The sequence below is a fragment of the Thalassophryne amazonica genome, chromosome 10, assembly GCF_902500255.1.
Source record: "Thalassophryne amazonica chromosome 10, fThaAma1.1, whole genome shotgun sequence".
Classification (NCBI taxonomy): Eukaryota; Metazoa; Chordata; class Actinopteri; order Batrachoidiformes; family Batrachoididae; genus Thalassophryne; species Thalassophryne amazonica.
In genome coordinates this window covers 93,141,785-93,154,881 of record NC_047112.1, presented here as the reverse complement: position 1 = coordinate 93,154,881, position 13,097 = coordinate 93,141,785, and the positions used below count along the sequence as shown (strand labels likewise).

At 35.3% G+C, this 13,097-nt stretch overlaps 1 protein-coding gene across 1 annotated transcript in view; it reads right to left on the bottom strand.

Moving 5' to 3' along the window:
* Positions 1-12,336, bottom strand: part of fryl (furry homolog, like) — a 281,561-nt gene extending 269,225 nt beyond the window's left edge. Inside the window, exon 1 of the mRNA XM_034180526.1 lies at positions 12,122-12,336. The gene's annotated coding sequence lies outside the window, so the exon portion shown is untranslated. The remainder of the gene's footprint in view (positions 1-12,121) is intronic.
* Positions 12,337-13,097: the final 761 nt, after the last annotated feature.

The window sequence follows — 13,097 nt, the reverse complement described above, 5'->3', positions numbered from 1 at the left end:
AAAGTTTACATTTTGTTTACCGTTTGCTGTGCACTTTCATTTTATAGTTATAAACATTTTTTGGTAAAGAAACTTGTGAATGAAGAGTAAAGTTTACATTTTGTTTACCGTTTGCTGTGCACTTTCATTTTATAGTTATAAACATTTTTTGGTAAAGAAACTTGTGAATGAAGAGTAAAGTTTACATTTTGTTTACCGTTTGCTGTGCACTTTCATTTTATAGTTATAAACATTTTTTGGTAAAGAAACTTGTGAATGAAGAGTAAAGTTTACATTTTGTTTACCGTTTGCTGTGCACTTTCATTTTATAGTTATAAACATTTTTTGGTAAAGAAACTTGTGAATGAAGAGTAAAGTTTACATTTTGTTTACCGTTTGCTGTGCACTTTCATTTTATAGTTATAAACATTTTTTGGTAAAGAAACTTGTGAATGAAGAGTAAAGTTTACATTTTGTTTACCGTTTGCTGTGCACTTTCATTTTATAGTTATAAACATTTTTTGGTAAAGAAACTTGTGAATGAAGAGTAAAGTTTACATTTTGTTTACCGTTTGCTGTGCACTTTCATTTTATAGTTATAAACATTTTTTGGTAAAGAAACTTGTGAATGAAGAGTAAAGTTTACATTTTGTTTACCGTTTGCTGTGCACTTTCATTTTATAGTTATAAACATTTTTTGGTAAAGAAACTTGTGAATGAAGAGTAAAGTTTACATTTTGTTTACCGTTTGCTGTGCACTTTCATTTTATAGTTATAAACATTTTTTGGTAAAGAAACTTGTGAATGAAGAGTAAAGTTTACATTTTGTTTACCGTTTGCTGTGCACTTTCATTTTATAGTTATAAACATTTTTTGGTAAAGAAACTTGTGAATGAAGAGTAAAGTTTACATTTTGTTTACCGTTTGCTGTGCACTTTCATTTTATAGTTATAAACATTTTTTGGTAAAGAAACTTGTGAATGAAGAGTAAAGTTTACATTTTGTTTACCGTTTGCTGTGCACTTTCATTTTATAGTTATAAACATTTTTTGGTAAAGAAACTTGTGAATGAAGAGTAAAGTTTACATTTTGTTTACCGTTTGCTGTGCACTTTCATTTTATAGTTATAAACATTTTTTGGTAAAGAAACTTGTGAATGAAGAGTAAAGTTTACATTTTGTTTACCGTTTGCTGTGCACTTTCATTTTATAGTTATAAACATTTTTTGGTAAAGAAACTTGTGAATGAAGAGTAAAGTTTACATTTTGTTTACCGTTTGCTGTGCACTTTCATTTTATAGTTATCAACATTTTTTGGTAAAGAAACTTGTGAATGAAGAGTAAAGTTTACATTTTGTTTACCGTTTGCTGTGCACTTTCATTTTATAGTTATCAACATTTTTTGGTAAAGAAACTTGTGAATGAAGAGTAAAGTTTACATTTTGTTTACCGTTTGCTGTGCACTTTCATTTTATAGTTATCAACATTTTTTGGTAAAGAAACTTGTGAATGAAGAGTAAAGTTTACATTTTGTTTACCGTTTGCTGTGCACTTTCATTTTATAGTTATAAACATTTTTTGGTAAAGAAACTTGTGAATGAAGAGTAAAGTTTACATTTTGTTTACCGTTTGCTGTGCACTTTCATTTTATAGTTATAAACATTTTTTGGTAAAGAAACTTGTGAATGAAGAGTAAAGTTTACATTTTGTTTACCGTTTGCTGTGCACTTTCATTTTATAGTTATAAACATTTTTTGGTAAAGAAACTTGTGAATGAAGAGTAAAGTTTACATTTTGTTTACCGTTTGCTGTGCACTTTCATTTTATAGTTATAAACATTTTTTGGTAAAGAAACTTGTGAATGAAGAGTAAAGTTTACATTTTGTTTACCGTTTGCTGTGCACTTTCATTTTATAGTTATAAACATTTTTTGGTAAAGAAACTTGTGAATGAAGAGTAAAGTTTACATTTTGTTTACCGTTTGCTGTGCACTTTCATTTTATAGTTATAAACATTTTTTGGTAAAGAAACTTGTGAATGAAGAGTAAAGTTTACATTTTGTTTACCGTTTGCTGTGCACTTTCATTTTATAGTTATAAACATTTTTTGGTAAAGAAACTTGTGAATGAAGAGTAAAGTTTACATTTTGTTTACTGTTTGCTGTGCACTTTCATTTTATAGTTATAAACATTTTTTGGTAAAGAAACTTGTGAATGAAGAGTAAAGTTTACATTTTGTTTACTGTTTGCTGTGCACTTTCATTTTATAGTTATAAACATTTTTTGGTAAAGAAACTTGTGAATGAAGAGTAAAGTTTACATTTTGTTTACTGTTTGCTGTGCACTTTCATTTTATAGTTATAAACATTTTTTGGTAAAGAAACTTGTGAATGAAGAGTAAAGTTTACATTTTGTTTACTGTTTGCTGTGCACTTTCATTTTATAGTTATAAACATTTTTTGGTAAAGAAACTTGTGAATGAAGAGTAAAGTTTACATTTTGTTTACTGTTTGCTGTGCACTTTCATTTTATAGTTATAAACATTTTTTGGTAAAGAAACTTGTGAATGAAGAGTAAAGTTTACATTTTGTTTACTGTTTGCTGTGCACTTTCATTTTATAGTTATAAACATTTTTTGGTAAAGAAACTTGTGAATGAAGAGTAAAGTTTACATTTTGTTTACTGTTTGCTGTGCACTTTCATTTTATAGTTATAAACATTTTTTGGTAAAGAAACTTGTGAATGAAGAGTAAAGTTTACATTTTGTTTACCGTTTGCTGTGCACTTTCATTTTATAGTTATAAACATTTTTTGGTAAAGAAACTTGTGAATGAAGAGTAAAGTTTACATTTTGTTTACCGTTTGCTGTGCACTTTCATTTTATAGTTATAAACATTTTTTGGTAAAGAAACTTGTGAATGAAGAGTAAAGTTTACATTTTGTTTACTGTTTGCTGTGCACTTTCATTTTATAGTTATAAACATTTTTTGGTAAAGAAACTTGTGAATGAAGAGTAAAGTTTACATTTTGTTTACTGTTTGCTGTGCACTTTCATTTTATAGTTATAAACATTTTTTGGTAAAGAAACTTGTGAATGAAGAGTAAAGTTTACATTTTGTTTACTGTTTGCTGTGCACTTTCATTTTATAGTTATAAACATTTTTTGGTAAAGAAACTTGTGAATGAAGAGTAAAGTTTACATTTTGTTTACTGTTTGCTGTGCACTTTCATTTTATAGTTATAAACATTTTTTGGTAAAGAAACTTGTGAATGAAGAGTAAAGTTTACATTTTGTTTACTGTTTGCTGTGCACTTTCATTTTATAGTTATAAACATTTTTTGGTAAAGAAACTTGTGAATGAAGAGTAAAGTTTACATTTTGTTTACTGTTTGCTGTGCACTTTCATTTTATAGTTATAAACATTTTTTGGTAAAGAAACTTGTGAATGAAGAGTAAAGTTTACATTTTGTTTACTGTTTGCTGTGCACTTTCATTTTATAGTTATAAACATTTTTTGGTAAAGAAACTTGTGAATGAAGAGTAAAGTTTACATTTTGTTTACTGTTTGCTGTGCACTTTCATTTTATAGTTATAAACATTTTTTGGTAAAGAAACTTGTGAATGAAGAGTAAAGTTTACATTTTGTTTACCGTTTGCTGTGCACTTTCATTTTATAGTTATAAACATTTTTTGGTAAAGAAACTTGTGAATGAAGAGTAAAGTTTACATTTTGTTTACTGTTTGCTGTGCACTTTCTTTTTATAGTTATAAACATTTTTTGGTAAAGAAACTTGTGAATGAAGAGTAAAGTTTACATTTTGTTTACTGTTTGCTGTGCACTTTCATTTTATAGTTATAAACATTTTTTGGTAAAGAAACTTGTGAATGAAGAGTAAAGTTTACATTTTGTTTACTGTTTGCTGTGCACTTTCATTTTATAGTTATAAACATTTTTTGGTAAAGAAACTTGTGAATGAAGAGTAAAGTTTACATTTTGTTTACTGTTTGCTGTGCACTTTCATTTTATAGTTATAAACATTTTTTGGTAAAGAAACTTGTGAATGAAGAGTAAAGTTTACATTTTGTTTACTGTTTGCTGTGCACTTTCATTTTATAGTTATAAACATTTTTTGGTAAAGAAACTTGTGAATGAAGAGTAAAGTTTACATTTTGTTTACTGTTTGCTGTGCACTTTCATTTTATAGTTATAAACATTTTTTGGTAAAGAAACTTGTGAATGAAGAGTAAAGTTTACATTTTGTTTACTGTTTGCTGTGCACTTTCATTTTATAGTTATAAACATTTTTTGGTAAAGAAACTTGTGAATGAAGAGTAAAGTTTACATTTTGTTTACTGTTTGCTGTGCACTTTCATTTTATAGTTATAAACATTTTTTGGTAAAGAAACTTGTGAATGAAGAGTAAAGTTTACATGTTTACTGTTTGCTGTGCACTTTCATTTTATAGTTATAAACATTTTTTGGTAAAGAAACTTGTGAATGAAGAGTAAAGTTTACATGTTGTTTACTGTTTGCTGTGCACTTTCATTTTATAGTTATAAACATTTTTTGGTAAAGAAACTTGTGAATGAAGAGTAAAGTTTACATTTTGTTTACTGTTTGCTGTGCACTTTCATTTTATAGTTATAAACATTTTTTGGTAAAGAAACTTGTGAATGAAGAGTAAAGTTTACATTTTGTTTACTGTTTGCTGTGCACTTTCATTTTATAGTTATAAACATTTTTTGGTAAAGAAACTTGTGACTGAAGAGTAAAGTTTACATTTTGTTTACTGTTTGCTGTGCACTTTTTCATTTTATAGTTATAAACATTTTTTGGTAAAGAAACCTGTGAATGAAGAGTTTAAGTTTACATTGTTTCTAGTGTTTGCTGTGCACTTTTTCATTTTATATTTATATGCATAATTATAATAGCTTCAGTGTGTGTTTACTCTTACACAGTTGTTTAATTTCAAGTTTACAGATGTGGCCACTGCCAGTTTGCACATTTTTATACATTACTATTTTTTAATTTAGTCTTTGTTTGCCGTTTGTAATAACATTGTATGTGCAGGTCACTACAATGAAAAGTTTCATATTTTCATTATTGTACTTGAAATGGCATAGTTAAATTTTCTTGATAATAAAAACCAGAAATCATCTTTTAAAACACCTATGTTGTCTTTTTTTAATACAAGTGAATTATAACAAATATTTATATATTTTGAATAAGAATGTTCAAAGATCGAATCGAAAATCGAGATCGAATGATATGAGGAAAAAAAATCGTGATTCTTTTTTTTACCCAGATCGCCCAGCCATAAGCAACACAGTCTCAAAAACAATGTAACGGCCCAATTTGCAGTGTAATTTTTCAGGCAGGAGCATAACAAGCCATTACTCTGATAAAACGCTAGCGAGAACTATGAGAATATACGAGGTCTGTTAGAAAAGTATCAGACCTTTTTATTTTTTGCAATAACCTTATGGATTTGAATCACGTGTGATTGCATCAGCCAAGCTTTAACCTTCGTGTGCATGCGTGAGTTTTTTCACGCCTGTCGGTTGCGTCATTCGCCTGTGAGCATGCTTTGAGTGAGCACTGGTCCTCCCCCCTCGTCGGATTTTCATTGTGAGGAAAATGTCTGAACGGCTGGAGCAGCGCTGCATCAAATTTTTCCAGAAACTGTGAGAGACAGCCAGGTGGACACCATTCAGAAAATTCAGATAGCTTTCAGGGACGATTTTATGGGCATCACACAGATTAAGGAGTGGTACAGCCGGTTTAAAGACGGAGCACAATGGCGGAGGGCGCGCTGCGCTCCAAGCGGCGATCGACAGGCTGAAACGACCAGATCATTTCCAAACTGAATGCTGTGTTGATCCGGGACGTCGTCTGACTACCAGAGAAATGGCAGAAAAGGTGGACTGAGCACTTTCCCGGCACATTCCACTGTTAAAGGAGATTTTATCATGAAAACAGGAGCGGAGGAATTCACCACAGAGCCGCTAATGGTGCGGAACGAAAGCACCTCCGTGTTTGTCTCACAGGACATGTTGTGACATGCTCAGCTCTTCGACAATTTCTCGGATACTCACTCGACTGAAAAGCCACCCAAAGCCGTCTGAATCTTCCAAATGGTGGAAGAGCTGGCCTGTCCCGTGAGACTTCCAACACGGAGGTGCTTTTTGTTCTGCGCAATTAGCGGCTCCATCCTGACGTACGAATTCCGCCGCACGTCTTTCATTACAAAATCTCCTGTAACAGTGTAATGTGCCAAAAAAGTGCTATGTCCACCTCTCGCCATTTCTCTGGTAGTCAGACGACATCCCGGATCAACACAGCCTTCACTTTGGAAATGATTTGGTCGTTTCAGCCTGTCGATGGCCGCTCGAAGCGCGGCGCACCCTCAGCTGCTGTGGGCCGTCTTTAATCCGGTTGTAATGCTCCTTAAGCTGTGTGATGCCCATAAGATCTTCACCGAAAGCCATCTGAAGTTTCCGAATGGTTTCCACCTGGTTGTCTCTCACAGTTTCTGAAACAATTTTGATGCAGCAAAGCAGCAGTCGCTCGGCCATTTTCCTGACAATGAAAATCCGCCGAGGGGGCTGGACCACTACTCCCACAAAGCGTGCTCACAAGCGAATGATGCAACCGACAGGCGTGAAAAAACTCAAGCATGTGCACGAAGGTTCAAGCTTGGCTGATGCAATCACACGTGATTCAAATCCATAAGGTTATTGCAAAAAATAAAAATGCCTGATACTTTTCTAATGGACCTCGTATACAACTAGTCGGATGCCCATGGGGATCCATGGACTCTACACTGGGTAGTGTTTAGAAAATAGGTAGCTGACATTTTTCAAGGGTAGTAAAACATTATATGAAGTTTCTATAATGAGTTAACACATTTTGTCATCTGATTTTTTTTTTTTTTTTTTTTTTTTTTTTTTTTTTTTTTTTTTTTTATAAACGGACCATAATGGGAAAAAGAGCAATCAGAGATTTCTGACACCCACCAATCTGGATCACCTTCAAAATTCAGTAGTCTTTCATGCCTTAATATCTATGTGGTGCAAATGTGGAGAGAATCCATGAAGTACCTTTGACATAATCCTTTAAAGTATACACTAAAGTGAAATCTTTATCCAGAATCTGGATCACCTCCAAAATTTAATGAAGTCTTCCATGACCTAATATGTGTCCATGTTGAAAATTTGGTGAGCATCCATCAAGTAGTTCTGGCATAATCCTTCAAAGGCCTATATAAAGTGAAACTTTATATAGGCTCTTGATTGATTACATTATTGTGTTATGTAAGTGTGTTGATCGTCTTGTTTTTGAATCTGTATTTTAAAGAGTAAGAGATCTATGGCATTCACAATTACTTCGGTTTATTAATGTTAATTAAATAATATATATTACATTTCTATGATGATTCTTTGTGACTATGCACACACTATTATGGTGGAAACATCAAAATCCTGCTATTACACGACCAAGGCAATGCCCATTTCATATGATATTCTCATAGAAATGCCAAAATAACCACATAATTGGATTCCTCATCCCAAAAACCCTACAAAAAGAAGTATTACAAGATTATTTATGACAGTTTGTGACAAAGTAACTATAATGGAACTACAACCTGGCTATCTTGGATACCACATTTTGCACAACAGTACTCCACCGATACTCAGTTTCCAGCTGTATAGCATCTGAGAAGTCAAAAACAACAACAACTCTCATAGGTCCTTCAGTGCAAGTTTTGGTTGAGTTCATCCACACTTAAACCAAAACTGTGCTTAAGACATCAACAAAAACACTAACAAGTACAGGAGAGACAGAGGACAGAGAGAAAAGTTAGAACACACTTGATAGAAAATGTGGTCAGGCTAGTAGCAGTAATCGTAGTAATGTGTGTGAAGGAGTGAGTTACAAGATAGTATGTACACGTGAATATGCATGCAGGGTAAAAAAGTCAAATGAAAACAGATGTGTGATAACATGAATAACTATAGTGCGCCGCACCAAAGCCAGGTCGCTCCACGACCAAACAGAGCCCCACAACCACAGCAAGTAAAACACCCCTACGAAAGATGTACGCAGGCACAGGCCCAGTACTCCACCCAAAATGAGGTTGAAGACAGTAGCCAGTGCCACGGGTACTGCAGACCAGCCATCCAACAGAAGAGTGCACCTAAATACTGTACATATTGGAGCAAAACACCTCCTCAAACACGAAATGCAAGACAGCGAACACAATACTGAAAAGAGGCCTCAAGTAATATCTTACTGAAAAAGTGCAAGTTCTGGGCTTGGCACATTTCAGGGCAATGAAATTAATTGTTTCCACAGAGCAAAAAAGACTGTAACATAACAAAATGTGGGAAAAGTGAAGCGCTGCAAATACTTTCCAGATACACGGTATACCATACAGGCCACAATTATACAATATAAATTTTTACATGATTAAAAAAGTTATATTACTGTATACACACATGCACCTGTTTCCATTAAGCACATTTTCAACTTGCTACTTTAAATTGTGAAATTTTGCACTGATGTTCTAGCACACACAATGACAAGTCTATTCAGGTGTGAAAGTGAAAGCAGTGTGTCAGCCGCTGATCATTTTGTTGTTTTTTTTTTTTGTTTTTTTTATCCGTATCATCATAAATACCGTTATAACAAATTTCCTTGAAACAATGTGATATCATTTTCAGTTTAGATCACCCACCCCTACTGGAAAGTTGTGCATAAGGAAAAGCTCTCTGTGTCAACAGAGAAAAGGAAGCAGAGTTAAGTCACCCAGCCTACTTTCTGTGGACACAAAGAAGAAATGCAAATGGGTTTAATGAAAAGGCGAAAGCAATCCATAATGTATTTTAATGTCATTTGTCATTGTAAGTGCAACACCTAAAAATGAAAGCTGGTTTATTAATTTACAGGCTATGACTATACAGATTGGGGGGGGGGTTTGGTTTAGTTAAACTAGTATTTATTTTTAACACAATGTTGGCCAATTCCAGTATAATGCCGCGTTCACACCGGGCGCGACCAGACGCCACAAATTCGCATCGGTCGCGTGGTGACGGACGCACCACCATCGCCCGGTGTGTCCCTCTGCTTTCGCTGCGAAAATTCACCCCAGTGCGTCATCAAATAGGAGGAGCTTCCATTCCGTTAGCCGGCTCCGGTTGTCAGTCTAGTTAACATGACGGACCTTGATCACACGGAGCGAGTTGTTGTAGAAAGCTGACAAACGTCATGAGACGTTCTCAATTCGAGGAGTATCATTATTTGCTGCAGGAGCTGCATCTGGATGATGGCCGCTTTCAGCGGTCCTTCCGCCTCTGCAGGACCCAGTCTGAGAACGTCCTGTCCCGTTCACGCGCGCACATGTAAACAATAAAAAAAAAAAAAAAAAAACTCCGCTCCCCCTGCTGTGGCGCTGCTGCTCGCTCCAAAAACTCTGTCATAGTTGTGTTTAGAAACCAGTGACCATTTGCTTTATTATACATCTGTGTAGTTAATAAATAAAATAATCTTCAGACAATTCGCTCGCACGCGCGTAGGAGAAGAAAAAAACTCAGCTTCCGTTGCTGCAGGGCTGCAGATCGCGCTTCCCCCAAACTCTGTCATAATTGTCAAATAAAGGACAAAAGGGACGTAAGTCCTACTCACAGGCTGGCTACCAGAGACAGGACATGTTCACATCCAACTGAGTCAAACTCCACGTCACCACATATCCAGTCCCTGATTGGTCATCGCTGCGCGACAAGACGAAAAAGTTCAGATTTTTCAACTTGGGGAGGAGGGCAACGCGACGTGACGCAATATCACGCTAATCGCTCAAAACTGCTTCACTCGCGTCGCTTCATTCGCGTTCGTGTTGCGCTGCGTGGCTTGGCACCACAACGTGTCCTTCCATTGGGATTACATGGCAGCGCCCAGTGTGAACGCGGCATAAGAGAGGGTTGTTTTTCTTCAAAGAAATAAGACAAATAAAACCCAATATGTATGCATCAGTAATGGCCAAAAGCCATCCATTTTTTTTTATACCTGCTTACTCCAATTAAGGGTCACATAGGGGTGCAGCCAATACCAGCAATCATAGGTAGGTTTCACCCTGGACAGGATACCAGTCTGTCACAGGGCCACATTTAGACAGAGAAATACATTTGCACAGCTATGGTCAATTTAAATTTCCAATCCACCTAACCTGCATGTCTTTGGCTGTGGGAGGAAGCCTGAGCACCCAGACAAAACCCATGCGAACACAGGGGAGAACATGCACAACTCCACACAGAAAGGCTGCAGGTGGGATGTGATCCCACAACATTCTTGTTGTGAGGCAACAGTGCTGACTACTAAGCCACCATGCTACCTATTGGCCAAAATGAGTTTGAAAATCTGCATATCAAGTATCAGAAAAGTACAGTATCTCTATATGCACCCCTAAAATAAATTCCATACAAGACATGGATATTATATGTTCAATGGGGCTTTGTTTGACATTCTGAGACAAATTCTGATTTTTGATGTAGGACATGTCCTATTATATAAAAATGAAAGTGCTGAATGTCTATATCTGTTCTACATTAGTGTGGGTTGATAACTAAAACCAACTTCTTTCTCAACACCCTTGATACTGAAACTGGCTTTCTGATTTCATCTAGGCTTGGGATAGGGAGTAAGTTGGTGGGCTTTACTGTCCTCTCACACCACTACCCAAGTCATCTTGCTGAATAACTGAAGAACAATAATGATGTAACAAGTATAAATTATTAAAGAAAAAAATGTATTGTCAAAGTTGTTATTGAGCATGCACTGAACTTCTTCCACTAAGAGACAATGTACATGAAGGCTTATAAGATATTACTGCACCTGTCCCGCAACTACTGTCCTGTTGAAAATAAATGTACAGCTGATGTCATTGTTTATCATTGTGAATAACTGTGGTCAATAAATGACTGCATCTTGTACAAATTAAAACATCTATTCACGCAACAAATTGCAGGGTTTAGCCTACAGCAAATGAAGAACGACCTCTCGATAACATGATTATTATCTGACAAGTACACATTTGGTATGAAATGAAACGTAGGTTTTACAGTTTACAATGTCCATACATTTATTTTAAGCATAGTTAGCATCACTGTGTGTTATTTCAGGAAAAAGAACAACTGCCATCATACTTTATGACTGTCATATTCATTTGTTTTTGTTTGGTTTGGTGAGAGGAGCGACCTTGGTCTATGGGGCGACTTTGCAGGTGAGATGATTAGTGAGACAAAAACTGACTTCCCAACTTTGGTGTTCAAAGAACTTTTATTTGTGAAATAACTTGACCAGCTTTACAACAGACTAACCAAATTCCCCACGGTAAGTGTGGCTGTCTCATAACTTGACTTTGCAGGGAACAAATATTTCATTGTTAGTCTGATGCACTCTGAACACAGAATAAAGTCCTTGGAAGAATGTCGTCTCACTGTTATGCCAGCTTGCATGAGAGTGCCACCATGCTTTGGCACATTTTTTATCGTAATATTACAAACACAAACATCTTTTCCCGTATTAAATATAACTTTCTAAGTGTTCTGCAAGATTTAAGATGAAAAACACCGCTTTATTGAGTACCACAGAAACCTACTGAGCACGCTTCAGTGTTTGATTTATTTTTCATGCTGCAGGTAACCTAAAAACTTTTACTGAGAACGTAAATTTCGGTGCCCAATTTAAAACCCATAATGTATTAACCACATAAGGAATGTCTCATGTAGATTAGCTGTTAGCATCACACTGCTAACGTTTAGCAAGCCGCTAGCTAGCGAGCAACACCACTTGATTAAACAAGCAATTATCGACTAAAGGTTAGTGGATAACAGACTTTAGTTTTTTGTTGTTGTTGTTATTACCAATTTTAAGAACAGAACTGGCTGAGAGGCACTGATGATTTTTTTTTTTTAAAGGAAAAAGTTATGACAACCAGACTCGGTGGTTTTCAACTTGGAAGGTGGCTAGGAGTCAAACTCCCTGTTTAGCACTCCACAGCTAACCTCAAATATCAACTTATTAGCACGACTTCACCGAGACCACCGGAGAACGCTGCGGCAATAAAGCTTAAGTTAGCGTTACTCACAACTTTTTGGTTCCTTTTCCTTTAATGGAGCTAGGTGGCTAGCCTGCGGACGAGCTTTTCATTTGCCGTACAAGCGTCGACGTCCTCTTACAGCGGAAAAACGTACAAAATGTTGTGATTTTTTTTTTCTCCCCCCCACCTTCCAGCCCAGTGTTGGATGAACTGGAGGAGCTCTGCTGTCAGCGCGCAGTTTCGTCTTTTTGGGTGCAGACCAGCGTTTTGGTCACTATGCTCAAAGTAAATCACTGGATTGGTCATTGCCTGAGAAAACTTTACCCATCGCCGGCCATCTTGCCACTCCCTTGTACCGATAAAGCTCGTCTAGACAGAGGCGGATCTGATTTTTTTTTTTTTTAAGCACCCTGAATTTTTAAGGCACCCATGAGATATTAAGTACGGCAACGTTGAGGTTTTTTTGTTTTTTGTTTTTTGTTTTTAGACTTCTAGAATAAAGTCGTAATATCACGAGAATAAAGTTGTAATTTTATGAAAAAAAAACTTGGAATATTATGAGAATAAAGTCAAAATATTATGACAATAAAGTTGTAATCTTATAAGAAAAAAATCATAATATTCCGAGGTTAAAGTCATAATATTACGAGTTTATATTATAAGTTTTACTTATATGAGAAGCGATAACCCTGCAGACTGCCAGGTCTAGCCATCTCCTCCATGAAAGAGGTGATTTCAGGAGCTACTAATCGCCGGGACTACAGGCGAAGTCTGTGTGGTTCCTCCTCCGGAACAGACACATTGTCTTGCATATTCTTTTCAAAGTTTTGATACTAATGATAATGTGGAGCAGATGGGCCAAAAGATGAAGCATTTCCTTATCTGTAAAACCTATACTGAAGTACAACTTAAAGTGCTCCACAGATCTCACTTTGAGATGCAGAGTATTTCTCTCATAAAATTGCATCTTTATTTTTGTAAAATTACAAGTTTATTCTCATAATATTACAAGTTTTTTCTCGTT